Source organism: Carcharodon carcharias (genome assembly GCF_017639515.1).
Source record: "Carcharodon carcharias isolate sCarCar2 chromosome 38 unlocalized genomic scaffold, sCarCar2.pri SUPER_38_unloc_15, whole genome shotgun sequence".
NCBI lineage: Eukaryota > Metazoa > Chordata > Chondrichthyes > Lamniformes > Lamnidae > Carcharodon > Carcharodon carcharias.
Genome location: NW_024470781.1, coordinates 469478 through 494480, shown reverse-complemented (window position 1 = coordinate 494480; position 25003 = coordinate 469478).

Sequence of the window (25003 nt, the reverse complement as noted above, 5' to 3'; positions counted from 1 at the left end):
GGGTCACACAGGGACATCGCTCTGCCTGGGTCACACAGGGACATCGCTCTGCCTGGGTCAAACGGAGACATCTCTCTGCCTGGGTCACACGGAGACATCTCTCTGCCTGGATCACACGGAGACATCTCTCTGCCTGGGTCACACAGGGACATCTCTCTGCCTGGGTCACATGGAGACATCTCTCTGCCTGGGTCACACGGAGACATCGCTCTGCCTGGGTCACACGGAGACATCGCTCTGCCTGGGTCACACGGAGACATCGCTGTGCCTGGGTCTCACGGAGACATTGCTCTGCCTATATCACACGGAGACATCGTTCTGCCTGGGTCACACGGAGACATCACTCTGCCTGGGTCACACGGAGACATCGCTCTGCCTGGGTCACACGGAGACATCGCTCTGCCTGGGTCACACGGAGACATCGCTCTGCCTGGGTCACACGGAGACATCGCTCTGCCTGGGTCACACGGAGACATCGCTCTGCCTGGGTCACACGGAGACATCGCTCTGCCTGGGTCACACGGAGACATCGCTCTGCCTGGATCACACGGAGACATCGCTCTGCCTGGATCACACGGGGACATCGCTCTGCCTGGGTCGTGGAATTGGTGGGGTGGTAAATACTATGAAACATACCCTTAGATTACAGGAGTATAGAGACAGGCTGGTCAGATGGGCTGATCATTGTCAAATGTAATTTAACCCAGATAATGGTGAGGACAGGACAAATAGGACACGGGAATTTGATGAATGTTAGGATCCTGGGAAGTATCGTGGATCAGAGGGATCATGATGTGCATGTCCACCGGTACATTAATGTAGTGGGGCAGGTAGATAATGCGAATAAGAGACCATATGGGATACCAGCCTTTATTAGAGTATGCATAGAATATAAGAGCAAGGAGGTTATGCTGAACTGTATAAAACGCTGGTTAGACCACATCTAGTATATTGCGTGCAGTCTGTAATCTGCATTATAGGAAGGATGTTTTGGCATGAGAGAGAGTGCAGATGAGATTTACCAGGGTGTTGCCTGGACTGGATATTTTTAATAATGAGGAGAGATTGTATAAACTGGGGTTAGTTTCGCTGTAGCAGAGGAAACTGAGAGCGCACATTCTGCTCTGTTGAAGGGTCATGAAGACTCTAAACGTCAACTCTTTGCTTCTCCGTCGATGTTGCCAGACCTGCTGAGTTTTTCCAGGTAATTCTGTTTTTGTGGTGGACATTATTGACGTTTAGGAAAATATGAGGGGCATAGAGAAGGTAGGCAGGATGAAACTCTTCCCGTTGGTGGAGGGACCAATAACGAGGTGGCATAGATTTAATGTAAGGGGCAGGAGGATTGTAGGGAATGTGAGGAAGCATTATTTCAGCCAGAGGGTGGTAGGCATCTGGAAATCACTGCCTGAAAGGGTGTTAGAGGCAGAAACGTTCATTACATTTAAGAAGTATTTGAATGTGCATTTCTGGTGCCCTGGCATACAAGGCTATGGACCTATTGCTGCAAAATGGGATTAGGATTGTTAGGTACTTATTTCACCAGCGCAGACTCGATGCATTGACTTTTCTGTGCTGCAGACCAATTTGACTCTATTACTCTATGTCTGAAATGCTAATATTATAAAACAAAATCATGGGTTGTTCATCAACAAGTACGAATCATGTAACATGAAATGCCAGAAAATATTCTTTAAAAAGCTCAGCACAGTCATTCTTCTCAGAGCCAATTTCACGGTGCAATATTTACTTCTCAGTTTCTGGAAACACATGGCCACAAACCGATCAAATGTGCATATCACTGAACAACACACAATGGTCAGTGGCTGCATAAAGCAGGATGGCATGTGTATGACACAGACTCATGGCCCACAGGAAATGAAACCATTCGCTTTGAACAATCAGAATGCTTGTAAATAACAAAGATCAGTTTGCCTGAAGGCGTTAAAATTTTTCACTATGTTGCTGTGCCCAGTGCCGTATTGAAACTATTGTACATGCAATAATAGACGGAAATGTCTCTGATATGGTGGAAGACAATAGAGATTAAATAGCAATAGATATGTTACTTAAACTGCTGAACTCGGATGTTAGTGATTATCCTGTCCCACTGGATTCTTGAACTGGTATGACAACTTTGCAATCTCCGAAACACTTGTAATTTTGATGATTAAGAAATAATTCAGTTGAACAAGGTTTATAGAGTCAATAGCCATATACAGTGACACTTACCAGGAATGCCAACAATAGCCAGGATGGGATAGTAACCCGCCTGAATCACGTGGAGTGCCCAATAGATCCGCATTTCCACTGGCATCCAATCATAATATATAGAAAGTTCATAAAGTGCATCCAAAAAACTCCTACTCATTGTTGTAACATTCCGACCTGTTGTTCTCAGATTCTGATCCATTTTTGGAACATTCCAATATATTGGACGCAGATTCTGATATCCTCTCTCCCTGTCTTAGAACTGCGGGTCCTTGTTCCTCACGGAGCTGATGCCCCTGCTGACAATATGACTTAACACATTGAAGTAACTCCCTCATTAACAAAAGTGGGAAGCCCCCCAGTGAGTTATTTAGGATCCATGGAGACTGAGATTAATTACAGCCACTGAACAAACAGGCTCATTTAACCCGTTCAGTCCAATTGTACTTGCACCACACTAAATTGGAACATTTAGCTGGTCCATCTGGGATGTAAGAGGATTTGGCAGGGATGGAATAGTGCAAAGAGAAGAAAGTGAAGAACGAAATCGGGCAAAGGTAGGAGGAGTTAAGTAAAAATATCGTTTGGGTATAGGCAAGGCGTTGAAGGTGGCTGGGCAAGCCTTTTAGAGTATTAAAAGAGCAATATATTTTTATTGATAAACAGAATCAGAGTTTACCCAAACTAAGAAAATCAGACAACATATGTATAAATCTTGGTGAAGCCTCAGCTGAAGTATTTGTGCCTAATTCTGGCGAGCGCTTTTCAGGAAGCATGTGAGGGCCTTGGAGAGGGTGCAGAGGAATTTTACTGGAATTGGAACAGGGATCAGGTGCTTGAATTACGTGGAGAGACTGAAGAAGCTGGGATTGTTTTCCTTCGAGCAGGCCAGGCAAATAGGAAGTTTAATAGAGATATTTAAAATCTCGAATGTTTTTGATAGAGTAAATAATGAGAAACTGGTGATACTGGAAAATCAGACAGTAACCAGCACAGGGAGTTTTAAAGTGATTGACAAAGAAACATAGAGTGGTTGTAAAGTTCTTAGTGCAAATAAATCTGGAATGCTCTTCCTGACAAGCTGGCGAATGCAAATAAACATTTAACTGTGAAAATAGATTTGGATGAGCACAGGCAGTGGAGATATTCACATCTAATGGAGGAGTGAAGAGAACGGTTGATTAGATAGGTCTGACAAAGATTCGAAACGGTCACTATGGGTCACAAGGCGTCTCCCTCAAATGTATGTTTCCATGGCTCTGTTCCATCAGAGGCCAGAGGGAGCGAATACCATGTTTACAGTTGATTTTTACAGAATCATCGAGACAGCAGCTGATCATAATTGTATGCTGATGAATGCAAGAGCGAAAACTGAAAAAAACTCACTCCCTCTCAGGAAATTGTCTCAGGAGTGCTCTCAGAAACTCCTCTCCAGAACCCCTCTCAGGAACTTCCTCGTGTGATGCCGTTCATAGAATAGTTCTTTTTCAAATTACTCCTTCTAAAATGTATCACCTCACCCTATTCAGGATTAAAGTCCATCTGTCAATTCTCTTTTCTTAGACCATCCCGTCTAAATCTTCCTGTAACGCAAGGCACTCAATCTCACTGTTGAGCATCAGTTCAATCATTGTGTCATCCGCATACTTAATAATCCTACCAACCACATAGTCATCTATGCAGCTATTTATCCTCTCAGGAACTACTCTCAGGAACTGCTCTCAGGAACAGCTCTCAGAAACTGCTCTCAGGAGCTCCTATCAGGAACTGATCTCAGGAATTAATCCCAGGAACTACTCCCAGGATCAACTGTCCAGAAGATCTCCCAGGACTCCTTTCAGGAACTCGTCTCAGGAACCCTTCTCAAAAACCAGTCTTAATAACCAGTCTCAGGATCTCCTCTCAGGAACCCCCCTCAGGAACTGCACTTTGGAACCCCAGACAGGAACGCCTCTCAGTAACTCATCGCTGTAAGTCACTCTGTAACTACTCTCAGGAATCCCTCTCATGAATCCCTCACATGAATCCCTCTCACAATCTCCTCGCAGGAACTCCTCTAAGAAATTCCTCTCAGTTACCCCTCTTAGGAACACCTCTCAGTATCTCCACTCAGTAACCCCTCTCAGGAACACCTCTCAGTATCTTCTATCAGGAATTGCTCTGAGGAACCGCTCTGAGAAACACCTCTCAGTAACTTCTCTCAGGAACTCCTCTCTGGAATCCCTCCCAGGATCGCTTCTCAAGAACTCATCTCAGTAATCCATCTCTAGAACTCCTCTCAGTAACTACTCTCAGGAATCCCACTCAGGAACTACTTTCCGGAACCCTTCACTGGAAACCCAGTCTGGAACTCCTCTCCTGACCCCACTCAGGATCCCCTCTCAGGATCCCCTCTCAGGAATCCCTCTCAGGAACTCCTCTCAGAAATCCCTCTCAGGAACACCCCTCAGTAACTCCTGTCAGGAACACTTGTCAGGAACCCGTCACGTAAAACCCTCTCAAAATCTTCTCTCAGCAACTCGTCTCAGGAACTTCTTTCAGGTTCTCCTCTCGCAGACCCCTCTGAGGAACTCTTCCAAGGATCACCTCTCAGTGACACATCTCAGTATCTCCTCTCAGGTACCCCTCTCAGGAGCTCCTCTCAGGGACACCTCTCAGGAACTCATCTCAGTAACCCCTCCTAGGAACTCTCTCAGAAACTCCTCTCAGAGACACCTCTCAGGAACTCATCTCAATAACCCCTCTTAGGAACTCATCTCAGTAACCCCTCTTAGGAACTCTCTCAGAAACTACTCTCAGGAACACCTCTCAGGAGCCCCTCTCAGAGTCACCTCTCAGCAAACCCTCTCAGGAATGCCTCTCTGGATCTCCTCTCAGTAGCTCTTCTCAGGAACCCATTTCAGGAACTCCTCTCAGGATCCCCACTCAGGAACTCTTTTCACTTACTCCTCTCTGGAACTCCTCTCTGGAAGCCCTCTCATGAACGCCTCTCCAGCTCTCCTTTCAGCAACCCTTCTCAGGATGTCGACTCAGGAAACCCTCTCAGGAGCACCTGTCATGAACCTCTCTCAGTAAATCCTCTCAGTAACTCGTCTCAGGAACCCCTCTCAGGACACTTCTAAGGAAGCCCTCTCAGCTACTCTTCTCAGTAACACCTCTCAGGAACACCTCTCTGAATCAATGCTTAGTAACTCCAATCAGCAACACTTCTCAGGAACTCCTCTCAGGAAATCCTCTGAGGAAATCCTCTCATGAACCCGAATCATGATCTCCTATCAGGAACTCCTCTGAGGAACTTCTATCTTGTAGCCCTCTCAGGAACCCCTCTCAGAATCTCTTCTCAGGAACCACTCTCATGAACTCCTCTCAGTACGTACTCTCAGGAACAGCACTAAGAAACACCTCTCAGGATCCCCTCTCATGACCCATTCTCAGAAACTCCCCTCTGGACCTCCTCTCAGGAACCCCTCTCAGGAATCTATCTCAGGAACCTCACTCAGAAGTTCCTCAAATGGACTCCTCTCAGGAACTAGTCACTAAACCGTCTCAGGAAAACAGGAACACAGCTCAGAAACACCCCTCAGTAACTCATCTCGGGAACGCAGCACAGTAACTCCACTCAGGAATTACTCTCATGAAATCCTCTCAGCGTCTCCTCACAGGAAACGTTCGCTGGAGCACCCTCTCAGGAACCACTCTCAGGAACTTCACTCAGTAAGTCCTCTCAATAGCTACAATCAAAAACACCTTTCAGAAACACCTATCAGTAACTCCTCTCAGGAAATCCTGTCAGGAACTCCCCTCAGGAACTCCTCTCAGGAATAATTCCCTGGAATTTCTCCCAGGAACACATATCTGAAAACCATCTTAGACCACCCCCCACCCCACCCCCAACTCCACCCCCCCCCCCCCCCCCCCCCCCCCGCTCCGGAACTCAATTCAGGAACTTCATTCTGTTCGTGTGAGTAGTTACTGAGAGAGGCTCCTGAGAGATGTTCCCGAAGAGAGTTCCTGAGAGGGGTTTCTGAGAGGAGATACTGAAGGGAGCTCTTGATAGTATTCCTGAGATGACTTCGCATGACGCATGGCCGGAGAATTCCACTTGGCACAGCGGCCCAGCCATATCATACCTTTAAATTTTAGTTTAAACTGCCCGATGTCTCACAGTGTCTCTGCCTTTTTGCTCATGTCATAAACGTTTTGGTGCCTGGCTGTTTAAGCTGTTCGAAGTCTCCCTGTTTCAACTTTTTGGGTTTCCTTGCTTAACATGTTTTAAGTTTCGTTGTTTAGCCTGTTTTAAGTCACGATGGTTAATATGTTTGAGGTTTCACTGTTTAACAATTTTGAAGTCTCGCAGTTTCTCAAGGTTGAAGTCTCGCTGTTTAAACATTTGGAAATCTCGCTGTTTAACTGTCTTGATGACTCCCTATGTAACCTGTTTGAAATCACGCTTTTTCAGCTGTTTGAAAGTCCCCTGCTTAACCTGATTGAAGTCTCCCTGTTTAACGTTTTTGGGTTTCCCTGTTTCACATGTTTCAAGTGTCGATGTTTAGCCTGTTTGAAGTCACGCTGTTTACCTGTTTGAAGTTTCGCTGTTTAACCTGTTTGAAATCTCGCTGTTTAACCTGTTTGAAATCTCGATGTTTAACCTGTCTGATGTTTCGCTGTTTAACCTGTTTGAAGTCTCGATGTTTAACTTGTTTGAAGTTTCGCTGTTTAACCTTTTTGAAGGTCCCCTGTTTAATTAGTTTGAAATCTCGCTGTTTATCCTGTTTGAAGGTCCCCTGTTTCACTTGTTTGAAATCTCGTTGTTTACCCTGTTTGAAGGTCCCCTGTTTCACTTGTTTGAAACCTCGCTGTTTAACCTGTTTGATGGTCCCATGTTTCACTTGTTTGAAGTCTCCCTGTTTAACCGGTTTGAAGTCCCGCTGATTAACCTCTTTGAATTTTCCCTGTTTAGTCTGTTTTAATCCTCACTGTTTATCATGTTTGAAGACTCGCTATGTAATCTGTTTGGAGTCACGCTTTTAAAATTGTTTGAATACATGCTGTTGAACTTGCTTGAAGTCTCGCTGTTTGAAGTTTTCCCGTGTAACATGTAGAAGTCTCCCTGTTTGACCTCTTTAAAGTCTCGCCGTTTAATCTGTTATCCGCCTTGATTTGTAATCTAACTGAAGATTCGTTGTTTCTACTGCCCGGAAGTACCACAGTTGAAATTGCCCCATCGCACAGCTGTTCACATCGCCTGATGCCTCATTTGCGAATATACTCTAAGTCTCTCTGTTAAACTGTTTGAAGTCTCACTCTTTAACCTCTCTGTACGTCTCATTATTCAAACTGCCCTAAATCTCTCTGGTTAAAAATCATGAAAACTCGCTCTTCACAATGTCCAAAATATCTGTTTAAGCTGCCCGAGGTCTCTCTGTTTAAAATGCCCGGGGTCTCTGTTAAAAATGTCCCAGGTCTCTCTGTTTAAACTGCCCGAGGTCCCTCTGTTTAAAAGGCCAGAGGTTTCTCTGTTTAAACTGTCCAGGTCTCTCTGTTTAAGCTGCCCGAGTGTCTCTGTTTAAACTGCCCGAGGTTTCCCTGTTTAAGCTGGCCGAGGTCTTCCTGTTTAAACTGCCCGAGTCTCTCTGTTTAAACTGCCCGAGTCTCTCTGTTTAAAATGTCCCGGGTGTCTCTGTTTAAAATGCCCGAGTCTCTCTGTTTAAAATGTCCCAGGCCTCTCTGTTTAAACTGCCCGAGGTCCCTCTGTTTAAAAGGCCAGAGCTTTCTCAGATTAAACTGTCCGAGGTCTCTCTGTTCAAGCTGCCCGTGTCTCTCTGTTTAAAATGCCCGAATCACTCTGTTTGAACTGCCCGAAGACGCTCTGTTTAAAATGCCCGAGTCTCTCTGTTCAAAATGCCCCAGGTGTCTCTGTTTAAAATGCAGGAGTCTCTCTGTTTAAAGTGCCCGAGTCTGTCTGTTTAAAATGCCCGGGACTGTTTGTTTAAAGTGTCCTAGGTCTCTCTGTTTAAACTGCCCGAGGTCTCTCTGTTTAAAATGCCCGAGGTTTCTCTGTTTGAAATGCCCGAGGTCTCGCTGTTTAAACTGCCCAAGGTCTCTCTGTTGAAAATGCCCCAGGTCTCTCTGTTTAAAATGCCAGAGTCTCTATGTTTAAACTGCCCGAGTGTCTATGTTTAAAATGCCCGAGTCTCTCTGTTTAAAATGTCCCAGGTCTCTCTGTTTAAAGTGCCCGAGGTCTCTCTATTTAAACTGCCCGAGGTCTCTCTGTTGAAACTGCCCGAGGTCTCTCTGTTTAAAATGTCAGAGGTCTATCTGTTTAAAATGTTCCAGGTCTCTCTGTTTAAACTGCTCGAGAATCTCAGTGTAAACTGCCCGAGTCTCTCTGTTTAAAATGCCCGAGTTCGCTCTGTTTAAACTGCCCGATTCTCTCTGTTTAAACTGCACGAGGTCTTTCTGTTTAAAATGCCAGAGGTCTATCTGTTTAAAATGTCCCAGGTCTCTCTGGTTAAACTGCCCGAGTCTCTCTGTTTAAAATGCCAGAGGTCTATCGGCTTAAAATGTCCCAGGTCTCTCTGTTTAAACTGCCCGAGTCTCTCTGTTTAAACTGCCCGAGGTCTATCTGTTTAAACTGCCCGAGTCTCTCTGTTTAAACTGCCGGAGGTCTATCTGTTTAAAATGCCCGAGTCTCTCTATTTAAAATGCCAGAGGTCTCTCTGTTTAAAATGCCCGAGGTCTCTCTGTTCAAACTGCCCGAGTCTCTCTGTTTAACCTGGCCGAGTCTCTCTGTTTAAAGTGCCCGAGGTCTCTCCGTTTAAAGTGCCAGAGGTCTCTCTGCTTAAAATGCCCGAGTCTCTCTGTTTAAAATGCCCCAGGTCTCTCTGTTTAAGGTGCCCGAGTCTCTCTGTTTAAAGTGCCCGAGTCTCCCTGTTTAAAATGCCTCAGGTCTCTCTGTTTAAACTGCCCGATTCACTCTGTTTAAAATGCCCGAGTCTCTCTGTTGAAACTGCCCGAGGTCTCTCTGTTTAAAATGCCCGAGTTTCTCTGTTTAAACTGCCCCAGGTCTCTCCGTTTAAACTGCCCGAGTCTCTCTGTTTAAACTGCCCGAGGTCTATCTGTTTAAAATGCCCGAGTCTCTCTGTTTAAACTGCCCGAGTCTCTATGTTTAAAATGCCCGAGTCTCTCTGTTTAAAATGTCCCAGGTCTCTTTGTTTGAACTGCCCGAGGTCTCTCTGTTTAAAATGCCCGAGTTTCTCTGTTTAAAGTGCCCGAGGTCTCTCTGTTTAAAATGCCCGAGTCTCTCTGTTTAAACTGCCCGAGTCTCTATGTTTAAAATGCCTGAGTCTCTCTGTTTAAAATGTCCCAGGTATCATTGCTTAAAGTGCCCGAGGTCTCTCTGTTTAAAATGCCCGAGTTTCTCTGTTTAAAGTGCCCGAGGTCTATGTGTTTAAACTGCCCGACGTCTCTCTGTTTAAATTGCCCGAGGTCTCTCTGTTTAAAATGCCCGAGTTTCTCTGTTTAAAGTGCCCGAGGTCTCTCTGTTTAAACTGCCCGAGGTCTCTCTGTTTAAAATGCCAGAGGTCTATCTGTTTAAAATGTCCCAGGTCTCTCTGTTTAAACTGCTCGAGTATCTCTGTTTAAACTGCCCGAGGTCTATCTGTTTAAAATGCCAGAGGAATATCTGTTTAAAATGTCCCAGGTCTCTCTGTTTAAAGTGCCCTTAGTCTCTCTGTTTAAACTGCCCGAGGTCTCTCTGTTTAAAATGCCCGAGGTTTCTCTGTTTGAACTGCCCGAGGTCTCGCTGTTTAAACTGCCCAAGGTCTCTCTGTTTAAAATGCCAGAGTCTCTCTGTTTAAACTGCCCGAGTCTCTATGTTTAAAATGCCCGAGTCTCTCTGTTTAAAATGTCCCAGGTCTCTCTGTTTAAAGTGCCCGAGGTCTCACTGTTTAAACTGCCCGAGGTCTCTCTGTTTAAAATGTCAGAGGTCTATCTGTTTAAAATGTTCCAGGTCTCTCTGTTTAAACTGCTCGAGTACCTCTGTTTAAACGGCCCGAGTCTCTCTGTTTAAAATGCCCGAGTTCGCTCTATTTAAACTGCCCGATTCTCTCTGTTTAAACTGCACGAGGTCTTTCTGTTTAAAATGCCAGAGGTCTATATGTTTAAAAAGTCCAGGGTCTCTCTGTTTAAACTGCCCGAGACTCTCTGTTTAAAATGCCAGAGGTCTATCGGTTTAAAATGTCCCAGGTCTCTCTGTTTAAACTGCCCGAGTCTCTCTGTTTAAACTGCCCGAGGTCTATCTGTTTAAACTGCCCGAGTCTCTCTGTTTAAACTGCCGGAGGTCTATCTGTTTAAAATGCCCGAGTCTCTCTATTTAAAATGCCAGAGGTCTCTCTGTTTAAAATGCCCGAGGTCTCTCTGTTCAAACTGCCCGAGTCTCTCTGTTCAACCTGGACGAGTCACTCTGTTTAAAGTGCCCGAGGTCTCTCCGTTTAAAGTGCCAGAGGTCTCTCTGCTTAAGGTGCCCGAGTCTCTCTGTTTAAAATGCCTCAGGTCTCTCTGCTTAAACTGCCCGATTCACTCTGTTTAAAATGCCCGTGTATCTCTGTTTAAACTGCCCGAGGTCTCTCTGTTTAAAATGCCCGAGTTTCTCTGTTTAAACTGCCCCAGGTCTCACCGTTTAAAAGGTCCCTGGTCTCTCCGTTTAAACTGCCGAAGTCTCTCTGTTTAAACTGCTCGAGGTCTATCTGTTTAAAATGCCCGAGTCTCTCTGTTTAAACTGCCCGAGTCTCTATGTTTAAAATGCCCGAGTCTCTCTGTTTAAAATGTCCCAGGTCTCTTTGTTTAAAGTGCCCGAGGTCTCTCTGTTTAAAATGCCCGAGTTTCTCTGTTTAAAGTGCCCGAGGTCTCTCTGTTTAAAATGTCCCAGGTCTCTCTGTTTAAACAGCTCGAGTATTTCTGTTTAAACTGCCCGAGGTCTCTCTGTTTAAAATGCCCGAGTCTCTCTGTTGAAACTGCCCGAGTCTCTATGTTTAAAATGCCTGAGTCTCTCTGTTTAAAATGTCCCAGGTCTCTTTGTTTAAAGTGCCCGAGGTCTCTCTGTTTAAAATGCCCGAGTTTCTCTGTTTAAAGTGCCCGAGGTCTCTATGTTTAAACTGCCCGACGTCTCTCTGTTTAAATTGCCCGAGTTTCTCTGTTTAAAGTGCGCGAGGTCTCTCTGTTTAAAGTGCCCGAGTCTCTCTGTTTAAACTGCCCGAGGTAAATCTGTTTAAAATGTCCCAGGTCTCTCTGTTTAAACTGATCGAGTATCTCTGTTTAAACTGCCCGAGGTCTATCTGTTTAAACTGCCCGAGTCTCTCTGTTTAAACTGCCCGAGGTCTATCTGTTTAAACTGCCCGAGTCTCTATGTTTAAAATGCCCGAGTCTCTCTATTTAAAATGCCAGAGGTCTCTCTGTTTAAAATGCCCGAGGTCTCTCTGTTCAAACTGCCCGAGTCTCTCTGTTTAACCTGGCCGAGTCTCTCTGTTTAAAGTGCCCGAGGTCTCTCCGTTTAAAGTGCCAGAGGTCTCTCTGCTTAAAATGCCCGAGTCTCTCTGTTTAAAATGCCCCAGGTCTCTCTGTTTAAGGTGCCCGAGTCTCTCTGTTTAAAGTGCCCGATTCACTCTGTTTAAAATGCCCGAGTCTCTCTGTTTAAACTGCCCGAAGTCTCTCTGTTTAAAATGCCCGAGTTTCTCTGTTTAAACTGCCCCAGGTCTCTCTGTTTAAAATGTCCCAGGTCTCTCTGTTTAAACTGCTCGAGTATTTCTGTTTAAACTGCCCGAGGTCTCTCTGTTTAAAATGTCCGAGTCTCTATGTTTAAACTGCCCGAGTCTCTGTGTTTAAAATGTCCGTGTTTCTCTGTTTAAAGTGCCCGAGGTCTCTCTGTTTAAACTGCCCGAGGTCTCTCTGTTTAAAATGCCAGAGGTCTATCTGTTTAAAATGTCCCAGGTCTCTCTGTTTAAACTGCTCGAGTATCTCTGTTTAAACTGCCCGAGGTCTATATGTTTAAAATGCCAGAGGAATATCTGTTTAAAATGTCCCAGGTCTCTCTGTTTAAAGTGCCCGAGTCTCTCTGTTTAAACTGCCCGAGGTCTATCTGTTTAAACTGCCCGAGTCCTTCTGTTTAAACTGCCCGAGGTCTATCTGTTTAAAATGCCCGAAGTCTCTCTGTTTAAACTGCCCGAGTTCTCTCTTTTTAAACTGCCCTAAGTCTCTCTGTTGAAAATGCCCCAGGTCTCTCTTTTTAAACTGCCCGAGTCTCTGTGTTTAAAATGCACGAGTCTCTCTATTTAAAATGCCAGAGGTCTCTCTGTTTAAAATGCCCGAGGTCTCTCTGTTCAAACTGCCCGAGTCTCTCTGTTTAACCTGGCCGAGTCTCTCTGTTTAAAGTGCCCGAGGTCTCTTCGTTTAAAGTGCCAGAGGTCTCTCTGCTTAAAATGCCCGAGTCTCTCTGTTTAAAATGCCCCAGGTCTCTCTGTTTAAGGTGCCCGAGTCTCTCTGTTTAAAGTGCCCGATTCACTCTGTTTAAAATGCCCGAGTCTCTCTGTTTAAACTGCCCGAGGTCTCTCTGTTTAAAATGCCCGAATTTCTCTGTTTAAACTGCCCCAGGTCTCTCTGTTTAAAATGTCCCAGGTCTCTCTGTTTAAACTGCTCGAGTATCTCTGTTTAAACTGCCCGAGGTCTCTCTGTTTAAAATGCCAGAGGAATATCTGTTTAAAATGTCCCAGGTCTCTCTGTTTAAAATGCTCGAGTCTCTCTGTCTAAACTGCCCGAGGTCTCTCTGTTTAAAATGCCCGAGGTTTCTCTGTTTGAACAGGCCGAGGTCTCGCTGTTTAAACTGCCCAAAATCTCTCTGTTGAAAATGCCCCAGGTCTCTGTTTAAAATGCCAAAGTCTCTCTGTTTAAACTGCCCGAGTCTCTTTGTTTAAAATGCCCGAGTCTCTCTGTTCAAAATGTCCCAGGTCTCTCTGTTTAAAGTGCCCGAGGTCTCTCTATTTAAACTGCCCGAGGTCTCTCTGTTTAAAATGTCAGAGGTCTATCTGTTTAAAATGTCCCAGGTCTCTCTGTTTAGCCTGCCCGAGTCTCTCTGTTTAAACTGCCCGAGTTCGCTCTGTTTAAACTCACCGATTCTCTCTGTTTAAACTGCACGAGGTCTCTCTGTTTAAACTGATCGAGTATCTCTGTTTAAACTGCCCGAGGTCTCTCCGTTTAAAGTGCCAGAGGTCTCTCTGCTTAAAATGCCCGAGTCTCTCTGTTTAAAATGCCCCAGGTATCTCTGTTTATGGTGCCCGAGTCTCTCCGTTTAAAGTGCCCGAGTCTCTCTGTTTAAAATGCCTCAAGTCTCTCTGTTTAAACTGCCCGATTCACTCTGTTTAAAATGCCCGAGTATCTCTGTTTAAACTGCCCGAGGTCTCTCTGTTTAAAATGCCCGAGTTTCTCTGTATAAACTGCCCCAGGTCTCTCCGTTTAAAAGGTCCCAGGTCTCTCCGTTTAAACTGCCCGAGTCTCTCTGTTTAAACTGCCCGAGGTCTATCTGTTTAAAATGCCCGAGTCTCTCTGTTTAAACTACCCGAGTCTCTATGTTTAAAATGCCCGAGTGTCTCTGTTTAAAATGTCCCAGGTCTCTTTGTTTAAAGTGCCCGAGGTCTCTCTGTTTAAAATGCCCGAGTTTCTCTGTTTAAAATGCCCGATGTCTCTCTGTTTAAAAAGTCCCAGGTCTATCTGTTTAAACTGCTCGAGTATTTCTGTTTAAACTGCCCGAGGTCTCTCTGTTTAAAATGCCCGAGTCTCTCTGTTTAAACTGCCCGAGTCTCTATGTTTAAAATGCCCGAGTCTCTCTGTTTAAAATGTCTCAGGTCTCATTGTTTAAAGTGCCCGAGGTCTCTCTGTTTAAAATGCCCGAGTTTCTCTGTTTAAAGTGCCCGAGTTCTCTCTGTTTAAACTGCACGACGTCTCTCTTTTTAAACTGCCCGAGGTTTCTCTGTTTAAAATGCCCGAGTTTCTCTGTTTGAAGTGCCCGAGGTCTCTCTGTTTAAACTGCCCGAGGTCTCTCTGTTTAAAATGCCATAGGTCTATCTGTTTAAAATGTCCCAGGTCTCTCTGTTTAAACTGCTCGAGTCTCTCTGTTTAAACTGCTCGAGGTCTATCTGTTTAAAATGCCCGAAGTCTCTCTGTTTAAACTGCCCGAGGTTCTCTCTGTTTAAACTGACCTAGGTCTCTCTGTTGAAAATGCCCCAGGTCTCTCTGTTTAAACTGCCCGAGTCTCTATGTTTAAAATGCCCGAGTCTCTCTATTTAAAATGCCAGAGGTCTCTCTGTTTAACATGCCCGAGGTCTCTCTGTTCAAACTGCCGAGTCTTTCTGTTTAACCTGGCCGAGTCTCTCTGTGTAAAGTGCACGAGGTCTCTCCGTTTAAAGTGCCAGAGGTCTCTCTGCTTAAAATGCCCGAGTCTCTCTGTTTAAAATGCCCCAGGTCTCTCTGTTTAAGGTGCCCGAGCCTCTCTGTTTAAACTGACCGATTCACTCTGTTTAAAATGCCCGAGTCTCTCTGTTTGAACTGCCCGAGATCTCTCTGTTTAAAATGCCCGAGTTTCTCTGTTTAAACTGCCCCCGGTCTCTCCGTTTAAAAGGTCCCAGGTCTCTCCGTTTAAACTAACCGAGTCTCTCTGTTTAAACTGCCCGAGGTCTATCTGTTTAAAATGCCCGAGTCTCTCTGTTCAAACTGCCCGAGTCTCTATGTTTAAAATGCCCGAGTTTCTCTGCTAAAGTGCCCGAGGTCTCTCTGTTTAAAATGTCCCAGGTCTCTCTGTTTAAACTGCTCGAGTATTTCTGTTTAAAATGCCCGAGTCTCTCTGTTTAAACTGCCCGAGTCTCTATGTTTAAAATGCCCGTGTCTCTCTGTTTAAAATGTCCCAGGTCTCTTTGTTTAAAGTGCCCGAGGTCTCTCTGTTTAAAATGCCCGAGTTTCTCTGCTTAAAGTGCCCGAGGTCTCTCTGTTTAAACTGCCCGACGTCTCTCTGTTTAAATTGCCCGAGGTCTCTCTGTTTAAAATGCCCGAGTTTCTCTGTTTAAAGTGCCCGAGGTCTCTCTGTTAATACTGCCCGAGGTCTCTCTGTTTAAAATGCCCGAGTTTCTCTGTTTAAACTGCCCCAGGTCTCTCCGTTTAAAAGGTCCCAGGTCTCTCCGTTTAAACTGCCCAAGTCCCTCTGTTTAAACTGCCCGAGGTCTATCTGTTTAAAATGCCCGAGTCTCTCTGTTTAAACTGCCCGAGTCTCTACGTTTAAAATGCCCGAGTTTCTCTGATTAAAGTGCCCGAGGTCTCTCTATTTAAAATGTCCCAGGTCTCTCTGTTTAAACTGCTCGAGTATTTCTTTTTAAACTGCCCGAGGTCTCTCTGTTTAAAATGCCCGAGTCTCTCTGTTTAAACTGCCCGAGTCTCTATGTTTAAAATGCCTGAGTCTCTCTGTTTAAAATGTCCCAGGTCTCTTTGTTTAAAGTGCCCGAGGTCTCTCTGTTTAAAATGCCCGAGTTTCTCTGTTTAAATTGCCCGAGGTCTCTCCGTTTAAAAGGTCCCAGGTCTCTCCGTTTAAACTGCCCGAGTCTCTCTGTTTAATCTGCCCGAGGTCTATCTGTTTAAAATGCCCGAGTCTCTCTGTTTAAACTGCCCGAGTCTCTATGCTTAAAATGCCTGAGTCTCTCTGTTTAAAATGTCCCAGGTCTCTTTGTTTAAAGTGCCCGAGGTCTCTCTGTTTAAAATGCCCGAGTTTCTATGTTTAAAGTGCCCGAGGTCTCTCTGTTTAAACTGCCCGACGTCTCTCTGTTTAAATTGCCCGAGGTCTTTCTGTTTAAAATGCCCGAGTTTCTCTGTTTAAACTGCCCGAGGACTATCTGTTTAAAATGCCCGAGGTCTGTCTGTTTAAACTGCCCGAGTTCTCTCTGTTTAAACTGCCCGAGTTCTCTCTGTTTAATCTGCCCTAGGTCTCTCTGTTTAAACTGCCCGAGGTCTATCTGTTTAAAATGCCAGAGGAATATCTGTTTAAAATGTCCCAGGTCTCTCTGTTTAAAGTGCCCGAGTCTCTCTGTTTAAACTGCCCGAGGTCTATCTGTTTAAACTGCCCGACGTCTCTCTGTTTAAATTGCCCGAGGTCTCTCTGTTTAAAATGCCCGAGTTTCTCTGTTTAAAGTGCCCGAGGTCTCTCTGTTTAAACTGCCCGAGGTCTCTCTGTTTAAAATGCCAGAGGTCTATCTGTTTAAAATGTCCCAGGTCTCTCTGTTTAAACTGCTCGAGTATCTCTGTTTAAACTGCCCGAGGTCTATCTGTTTAAAATGCCAGAGGAATATCTGTTTAAAATGTCCCAGGTCTCTCTGTTTAAAGTGCCCGAGTCTCTCTGTTTAAACTGCCCGAGGTCTCTCTGTTTAAAATGCCCGAGTTTTCTCTGTTTGAACTGCCCAAGGTCTCGCTGTTTAAACTGCCCAAGGTCTCTCTGTTTAAAATGCCAGAGTCTCTCTGTTTAAACTGCCCGAGTCTCTATGTTTAAAATGCCCGCGTCTCTCTGTTTAAAATGTCCCAGGTCTCTCTGTTTAAAGTGCCCGAGGTCTCACTGTTTAAACTGCCCGAGGTCTCTCTGTTTAAAATGTCAGAGGTCTATCTGTTTAAAATGTTCCAGGTCTCTCTGTTTAAACTGCTCGAGTACCTCTGTTTAAACTGCCCGATTCTCTCTGTTTAAACTGCACGAGGTCTTTCTGTCTAAAATGCCAGAGGTCTATATGTTTAAAAAGTCCAGGGTCTCTCTGTTTAAACTGACCGAGTCTCTCTGTTTAAAATGCCAGAGGTCTATCGGTTTAAAATGTCCCAGGTCTCTCTGTTTAAACTGCCCGAGTCTCTCTGTTTAAACTGCCCGAGGTCTATCTGTTTAAACTGCCCGAGTCTCTCTGTTTAAACTGCCGGAGGTCTATCTGTTTAAAATGCCCGAGTCTCTCTATTTAAAATGCCAGAGGTCTCTCTGTTTAAAATGCCCGAGGTCTCTCTGTTCAAACTGCCCGAGTCTCTCTGTTCAACCTGGACGAGTCTCTCTGTTTAAAGTGCCCGAGGTCTCTCCGTTTAAAGTGCCAGAGGTCTCTCTGCTTAAGGTGCCCGAGTCTCTCTGTTTAAAATGCCTCAGGTCTCTCTGCTTAAACTGCCCGATTCACTCTGTTTAAAATGCCCGTGTATCTCTGTTTAAACTGCCCGAGGTCTCTCTGTTTAAAATGCCCGAGTTTCTCTGTTTAAACTGCCCCAGGTCTCACCGTTTAAAAGGTCCCTGGTCTCTCCGTTTAAACTGCCGAAGTCTCTCTGTTTAAACTGCTCGAGGTCTATCTGTTTAAAATGCCCGAGTCTCTCTGTTTAAACTGCCCGAGGTTCTCTCTGTTTAAACTGACCTAGGTCTCTCTGTTGAAAATGCCCCAGGTCTCTCTGTTTAAACTGCCCGAGTCTCTATGTTTAAAATGCCCGAGTCTCTCTATTTAAAATGCCAGAGGTCTCTCTGTTTAACATGCCCGAGGTCTCTCTGTTCAAACTGCCGAGTCTTTCTGTTTAACCTGGCCGAGTCTCTCTGTGTAAAGTGCACGAGGTCTCTCCGTTTAAAGTGCCAGAGGTCTCTCTGCTTAAAATGCCCGAGTCTCTCTGTTTAAAATGCCCCAGGTCTCTCTGTTTAAGGTGCCCGAGCCTCTCTGTTTAAACTGACCGATTCACTCTGTTTAAAATGCCCGAGTCTCTCTGTTTGAACTGCCCGAGATCTCTCTGTTTAAAATGCCCGAGTTTCTCTGTTTAAACTGCCCCCGGTCTCTCCGTTTAAAAGGTCCCAGGTCTCTCCGTTTAAACTAACCGAGTCTCTCTGTTTAAACTGCCCGAGGTCTATCTGTTTAAAATGCCCGAGTCTCTCTGTTCAAACTGCCCGAGTCTCTATGTTTAAAATGCCCGAGTTTCTCTGCTAAAGTGCCCGAGGTCTCTCTGTTTAAAATGTCCCAGGTCTCTCTGTTTAAACTGCTCGAGTATTTCTGTTTAAAATGCCCGCGTCTCTCTGTTTAAACTGCCCGAGTCTCTATGTTTAAAATGCCCGTGTCTCTCTGTTTAAAATGTCCCAGGTCTCTTTGTTTAAAGTGCCCGAGGTCTCTCTGTTTAAAATGCCCGAGTTTCTCTGCTTAAAGTGCCCGAGGTCTCTCTGTTTAAACTGCCCGACGTCTCTCTGTTTAAATTGCCCGAGGTCTCTCTGTTTAAAATGCCCGAGTTTCTCTGTTTAAAGTGCCCGAGGTCTCTCTGTTAATACTGCCCGAGGTCTCTCTGTTTAAAATGCCCGAGTTTCTCTGTTTAAACTGCCCCAGGTCTCTCCGTTTAAAAGGTCCCAGGTCTCTCCGTTTAAACTGCCCAAGTCCCTCTGTTTAAACTGCCCGAGGTCTATCTGTTTAAAATGCCCGAGTCTCTCTGTTTAAACTGCCCGAGTCTCTACGTTTAAAATGCCCGAGTTTCTCTGATTAAAGTGCCCGAGGTCTCTCTATTTAAAATGTCCCAGGTCTCTCTGTTTAAACTGCTCGAGTATTTCTTTTTAAACTGCCCGAGGTCTCTCTGTTTAAAATGCCCGAGTCTCTCTGTTTAAACTGCCCGAGTCTCTATGTTTAAAATGCCTGAGTCTCTCTGTTTAAAATGTCCCAGGTCTCTTTGTTTAAAGTGCCCGAGGTCTCTCTGTTTAAAATGCCCGAGTTTCTCTGTTTAAATTGCCCGAGGTCTCTCCGTTTAAAAGGTCCCAGGTCTCTCCGTTTAAACTGCCCGAGTCTCTCTGTTTAATCTGCCCGAGGTCTATCTGTTTAAAATGCCCGAGTCTCTCTGTTTAAACTGCCCGAGTCTCTATGCTTAAAATGCCTGAGTCTCTCTGTTTAAAATGTCCCAGGTCTCTTTGTTTAAAGTGCCCGAGGTCTCTCTGTTTAAAATGCCCGAGTTTCTATGTTTAAAGTGCCCGAGGTCTCTCTGTTTAAACTGCCCGACGTCTCTCTGTTTAAATTGCCCGAGGTCTTTCTGTTTAAAATGCCCGAGTTTCTCTGTTTAAACTGCCCGAGGACTATCTGTTTAAAATGCCCGAGGTCTGTCTGTTTAAACTGCCCGAGTTCTCTCTGTTTAAACTGCCCGAGTTCTCTCTGTTTAATCTGCCCTAGGTCTCTCTGTTGAAAATGCCCCATGTCTCTCTGTTTAAACTGCCCGAGTCTCTATGTTTAAAATGCCTGAGTCTCTCTGTTTAAAATGTCCCAGGTCTCTTTGTTTAAAGTGCCCGAGGTCTCTCTGTTTAAACTGCCCGACGTCTCTCTGTTTAAATTGCCCGAGGTCTCTCTGTTTAAAATGCCCGAGTTTCTCTGTTTAAAGTGCGCGAGGTCTCTCTGTTTAAACTGCCCGAGGTCTCTCTGTTTAAAATGCCAGAGGTCTATCTGTTTAAAATGTCCCAGGTCTCTCTGTTTAAACTGCTCGAGTATCTCTGTTTAAACTGCCCGAGGTCTATCTGTTTAAAATGCCAGAGGAATATCTGTTTAAAATGTCCCAGGTCTCTCTGTTTAAAGTGCCCGAGTCTCTCTGTTTAAACTGCCCGAGGTCTATCTGTTTAAACTGCCCGACGTCTCTCTGTTTAAATTGCCCGAGGTCTCTCTGTTTAAAATGCCCGAGTTTCTCTGTTTAAAGTGCCCGAGGTCTCTCTGTTTAAACTGCCCGAGGTCTCTCTGTTTAAAATGCCAGAGGTCTATCTGTTTAAAATGTCCCAGGTCTCTCTGTTTAAACTGCTCGAGTATCTCTGTTTAAACTGCCCGAGGTCTATCTGTTTAAAATGCCAGAGGAATATCTGTTTAAAATGTCCCAGGTCTCTCTGTTTAAAGTGCCCGAGTCTCTCTGTTTAAACTGCCCGAGGTCTCTCTGTTTAAAATGCCCGAGTTTTCTCTGTTTGAACTGCCCAAGGTCTCGCTGTTTAAACTGCCCAAGGTCTCTCTGTTTAAAATGCCAGAGTCTCTCTGTTTAAACTGCCCGAGTCTCTATGTTTAAAATGCCCGCGTCTCTCTGTTTAAAATGTCCCAGGTCTCTCTGTTTAAAGTGCCCGAGGTCTCACTGTTTAAACTGCCCGAGGTCTCTCTGTTTAAAATGTCAGAGGTCTATCTGTTTAAAATGTTCCAGGTCTCTCTGTTTAAACTGCTCGAGTACCTCTGTTTAAACTGCCCGATTCTCTCTGTTTAAACTGCACGAGGTCTTTCTGTCTAAAATGCCAGAGGTCTATATGTTTAAAAAGTCCAGGGTCTCTCTGTTTAAACTGACCGAGTCTCTCTGTTTAAAATGCCAGAGGTCTATCGGTTTAAAATGTCCCAGGTCTCTCTGTTTAAACTGCCCGAGTCTCTCTGTTTAAACTGCCCGAGGTCTATCTGTTTAAACTGCCCGAGTCTCTCTGTTTAAACTGCCGGAGGTCTATCTGTTTAAAATGCCCGAGTCTCTCTATTTAAAATGCCAGAGGTCTCTCTGTTTAAAATGCCCGAGGTCTCTCTGTTCAAACTGCCCGAGTCTCTCTGTTCAACCTGGACGAGTCTCTCTGTTTAAAGTGCCCGAGGTCTCTCCGTTTAAAGTGCCAGAGGTCTCTCTGCTTAAGGTGCCCGAGTCTCTCTGTTTAAAATGCCTCAGGTCTCTCTGCTTAAACTGCCCGATTCACTCTGTTTAAAATGCCCGTGTATCTCTGTTTAAACTGCCCGAGGTCTCTCTGTTTAAAATGCCCGAGTTTCTCTGTTTAAACTGCCCCAGGTCTCACCGTTTAAAAGGTCCCAGGTCTCTCCGTTTAAACTGCCGAAGTCTCTCTGTTTAAACTGCTCGAGGTCTATCTGTTTAAAATGCCCGAGTCTCTCTGTTTAAACTGCCCGAGTCTCTATGTTTAAAATGCCCGAGTCTCTCTGTTTAAAATGTCCCAGGTCTCTTTGTTTAAAGTGCCCGAGGTCTCTCTGTTTAAAATGCCCGAGTTTCTCTGTTTAAAGTGCCCGAGGTCTCTCTGTTTAAAATGTCCCAGGTCTCTCTGTTTAAACAGCTCGAGTATTTCTGTTTAAACTGCCCGAGGTCTCTCTGTTTAAAATGCCCGAGTCTCTCTGTTGAAACTGCCCGAGTCTCTATGTTTAAAATGCCTGAGTCTCTCTGTTTAAAATGTCCCAGGTCTCTTTGTTTAAAGTGCCCGAGGTCTCTCTGTTTAAAATGCCCGAGTTTCTCTGTTTAAAGTGCCCGAGGTCTCTATGTTTAAACTGCCCGACGTCTCTCTGTTTAAATTGCCCGAGTTTCTCTGTTTAAAGTGCGCGAGGTCTCTCTGTTTAAACTGCCCGAGGTCTCTCTGTTTAAAATGCCAGAGGTCTATCTGTTTAAAATGTCCCAGGTCTCTCTGTTTAAACTGATCGAGTATCTCTGTTTAAACTGCCCGAGGTCTCTCTGTTTAAACTGCCCGAGGTCTCTCTGTTTAAACTGCCCGAGGTCTCTCTGTTTAAACTGCCCGAGTCTCTATGTTTAAAATGCCCGAGTCTCTCTATTTAAAATGCCAGAGGTCTCTCTGTTTAAAATGCCCGAGGTCTCTCTGTTCAAACTGCCCGAGTCTCTCTGTTTAACCTGGCCGAGTCTCTCTGTTTAAAGTGCCCGAGGTCTCTCCGTTTAAAGTGCCAGAGGTCTCTCTGCTTAAAATGCCCGAGTCTCTCTGTTTAAAATGCCCCAGGTCTCTCTGTTTAAGGTGCCCGAGTCTCTCTGTTTAAAGTGCCCGATTCACTCTGTTTAAAATGCCCGAGTCTCTCTGTTTAAACTGCCCGAGGTCTCTCTGTTTAAAATGCCCGAGTTTCTCTGTTTAAACTGCCCCAGGTCTCTCTGTTTAAAATGTCCCAGGTCTCTCTGTTTAAACTGCTCGAGTATTTCTGTTTAAACTGCCCGAGGTCTCTCTGTTTAAAATGTCCGAGTCTCTATGTTTAAACTGCCCGAGTCTCTGTGTTTAAAATGCCCGAGTCTCTCTGTTTAAATTGCCCGAGGTCTCTCTGTTTAAAATGCCCGTGTTTCTCTGTTTAAAGTGCCCGAGGTCTCTCTGTTTAAACTGCCCGAGGTCTCTCTGTTTAAAATGCCAGAGGTCTATCTGTTTAAAATGTCCCAGGTCTCTCTGTTTAAACTGCTCGAGTATCTCTGTTTAAACTGCCCGAGGTCTATATGTTTAAAATGCCAGAGGAATATCTGTTTAAAATGTCCCAGGTCTCTCTGTTTAAAGTGCCCGAGTCTCTCTGTTTAAACTGCCCGAGGTCTATCTGTTTAAACTGCCCGAGTCCTTCTGTTTAAACTGCCCGAGGACTATCTGTTTAAAATGCCCGAAGTCTCTCTGTTTAAACTGCCCGAGTTCTCTCTTTTTAAACTGCCCTAAGTCTCTCTGTTGAAAATGCCCCAGGTCTCTCTTTTTAAACTGCCCGAGTCTCTGTGTTTAAAATGCCCGAGTCTCTCTATTTAAAATGCCAGAGGTCTCTCTGTTTAAAATGCCCGAGGTCTCTCTGTTCAAACTGCCCGAGTCTCTCTGTTTAACCTGGCCGAGTCTCTCTGTTTAAAGTGCCCGAGGTCTCTCCGTTTAAATTGCCAGAGGTCTCTCTGCTTAAAATGCCCGAGTCTCTCTGTTGAAAATGCCCCAGGTCTCTCTGTTTAAGGTGCCCGAGTCTCTCTGTTTAAAGTGCCCGATTCACTCTGTTTAAAATGCCCGAGTCTCTCTGTTTAAACTGCCCGAGGTCTCTCTGTTTAAAATGCCCGAATTTCTCTGTTTAAACTGCCCCAGGTCTCTCTGTTTAAAATGTCCCAGGTCTCTCTGTTTAAACTGCTCGAGTATCTCTGTTTAAACTGCCCGAGGTCTCTCTGTTTAAAATGCCAGAGGAATATCTGTTTAAAATGTCCCAGGTCTCTCTGTTTAAAATGCTCGAGTCTCTCTGTTTAAACTGCCCGAGGTCTCTCTGTTTAAAATGCCCGAGGTTTCTCTGTTTGAACAGGCCGAGGTCTCGCTGTTTAAACTGCCCAAGGTCTCTCTGTTGAAAATGCCCCAGGTCTCTGTTTAAAATGCCAAAGTCTCTCTGTTTAAACTTCCCGAGTCTCTTTGTTTAAAATGCCCGAGTCTCTCTGTTCAAAATGTCCCAGGTCTCTCTGTTTAAAGTGCCCGAGGTCTCTCTGTTTAAATTGCCCGAGGTCTCTCTGTTTAAAATGTCAGAGGTCTATCTGTTTAAAATGTCCCAGGTCTCTCTGTTTAGCCTGCCCGAGTCTCTCTGTTTAAACTGCCCGAGTTCGCTCTGTTTAAACTCACCGATTCTCTCTGTTTAAACTGCACGAGGTCTTTCTGTTTAAAATGCCAGAGGTCTATCGGTTTAAAATGTCCCAGGTCTCTTTGTTAAAACTGCCCGAGTCTCTGTTTAAAATGCCAGAGGTCTATCGGTTTAAAATGTCCCAGGTCTCTCTGTTTAAACTGCCCGAGTCTCTCTGTTTAAACTGCCCGAGGTCTATCTGTTTAAACTGCCCGAGTCTCTCTGTTTAAACTGCCGGAGGTCTATCTGTTTAAAATGCCCGAGTCTCTCTATTTAAAATGCCAGAGGTCTCTCTGTTTAAAATGCCCGAGGTCTCTCTGTTCAAACTGCCCGAGTCTCTCTGTTTAACCTGGCCGAGTCTCTCTGTTTAAAGTGCCCGAGGTCTCTCCGTTTAAAGTGCCAGAGGTCTCTCTGCTTAAAATGCCCGAGTCTCTCTGTTTAAAATGCACCAGGTATCTCTGTTTAAGGTGCCCGAGTCTCTCCGTTTAAAGTGCCCGAGTCTCTCTGTTTAAAATGCCTCAAGTCTCTCTGTTTAAACTGCCCGATTCACTCTGTTTAAAATGCCCGAGTATCTCTGTTTAAACTGCCCGAGGTCTCTCTGTTTAAAATGCCCGAGTTTCTCTGTATAAACTGCCCCAGGTCTCTCCGTTTAAAAGGTCCCAGGTCTCTCCGTTTAAACTGCCCGAGTCTCTCTGTTTAAACTGCCCGAGGTCTATCTGTTTAAAATGCCCGAGTCTCTCTGTTTAAACTACCCGAGTCTCTATGTTTAAAATGCCCGAGTGTCTCTGTTTAAAATGTCCCAGGTCTCTTTGTTTAAAGTGCCCGAGGTCTCTCTGTTTAAAATGCCCGAGTTTCTCTGTTTAAAATGCCCGATGTCTCTCTGTTTAAAAAGTCCCAGGTCTATCTGTTTAAACTGCTCGAGTATTTCTGTTTAAACTGCCCGAGGTCTCTCTGTTTAAAATGCCCGAGTCTCTCTGTTTAAACTGCCCGAGTCTCTATGTTTAAAATGCCCGAGTCTCTCTGTTTAAAATGTCTCAGGTCTCATTGTTTAAAGTGCCCGAGGTCTCTCTGTTTAAAATGCCCGAGTTTCTCTGTTTAAAGTGCCCGAGTTCTCTCTGTTTAAACTGCACGACGTCTCTCTTTTTAAACTGCCCGAGGTCTCTCTGTTTAAAATGCCCGAGTTTCTCTGTTTGAAGTGCCCGAGGTCTCTCTGTTTAAACTGCCCGAGGTCTCTCTGTTTAAAATGCCATAGGTCTATCTGTTTAAAATGTCCCAGGTCTCTCTGTTTAAACTGCTCGAGTCTCTCTGTTTAAACTGCTCGAGGTCTATCTGTTTAAAATGCCCGAAGTCTCTCTGTTTAAACTGCCCGAGGTTCTCTCTGTTTAAACTGACCTAGGTCTCTCTGTTGAAAATGCCCCAGG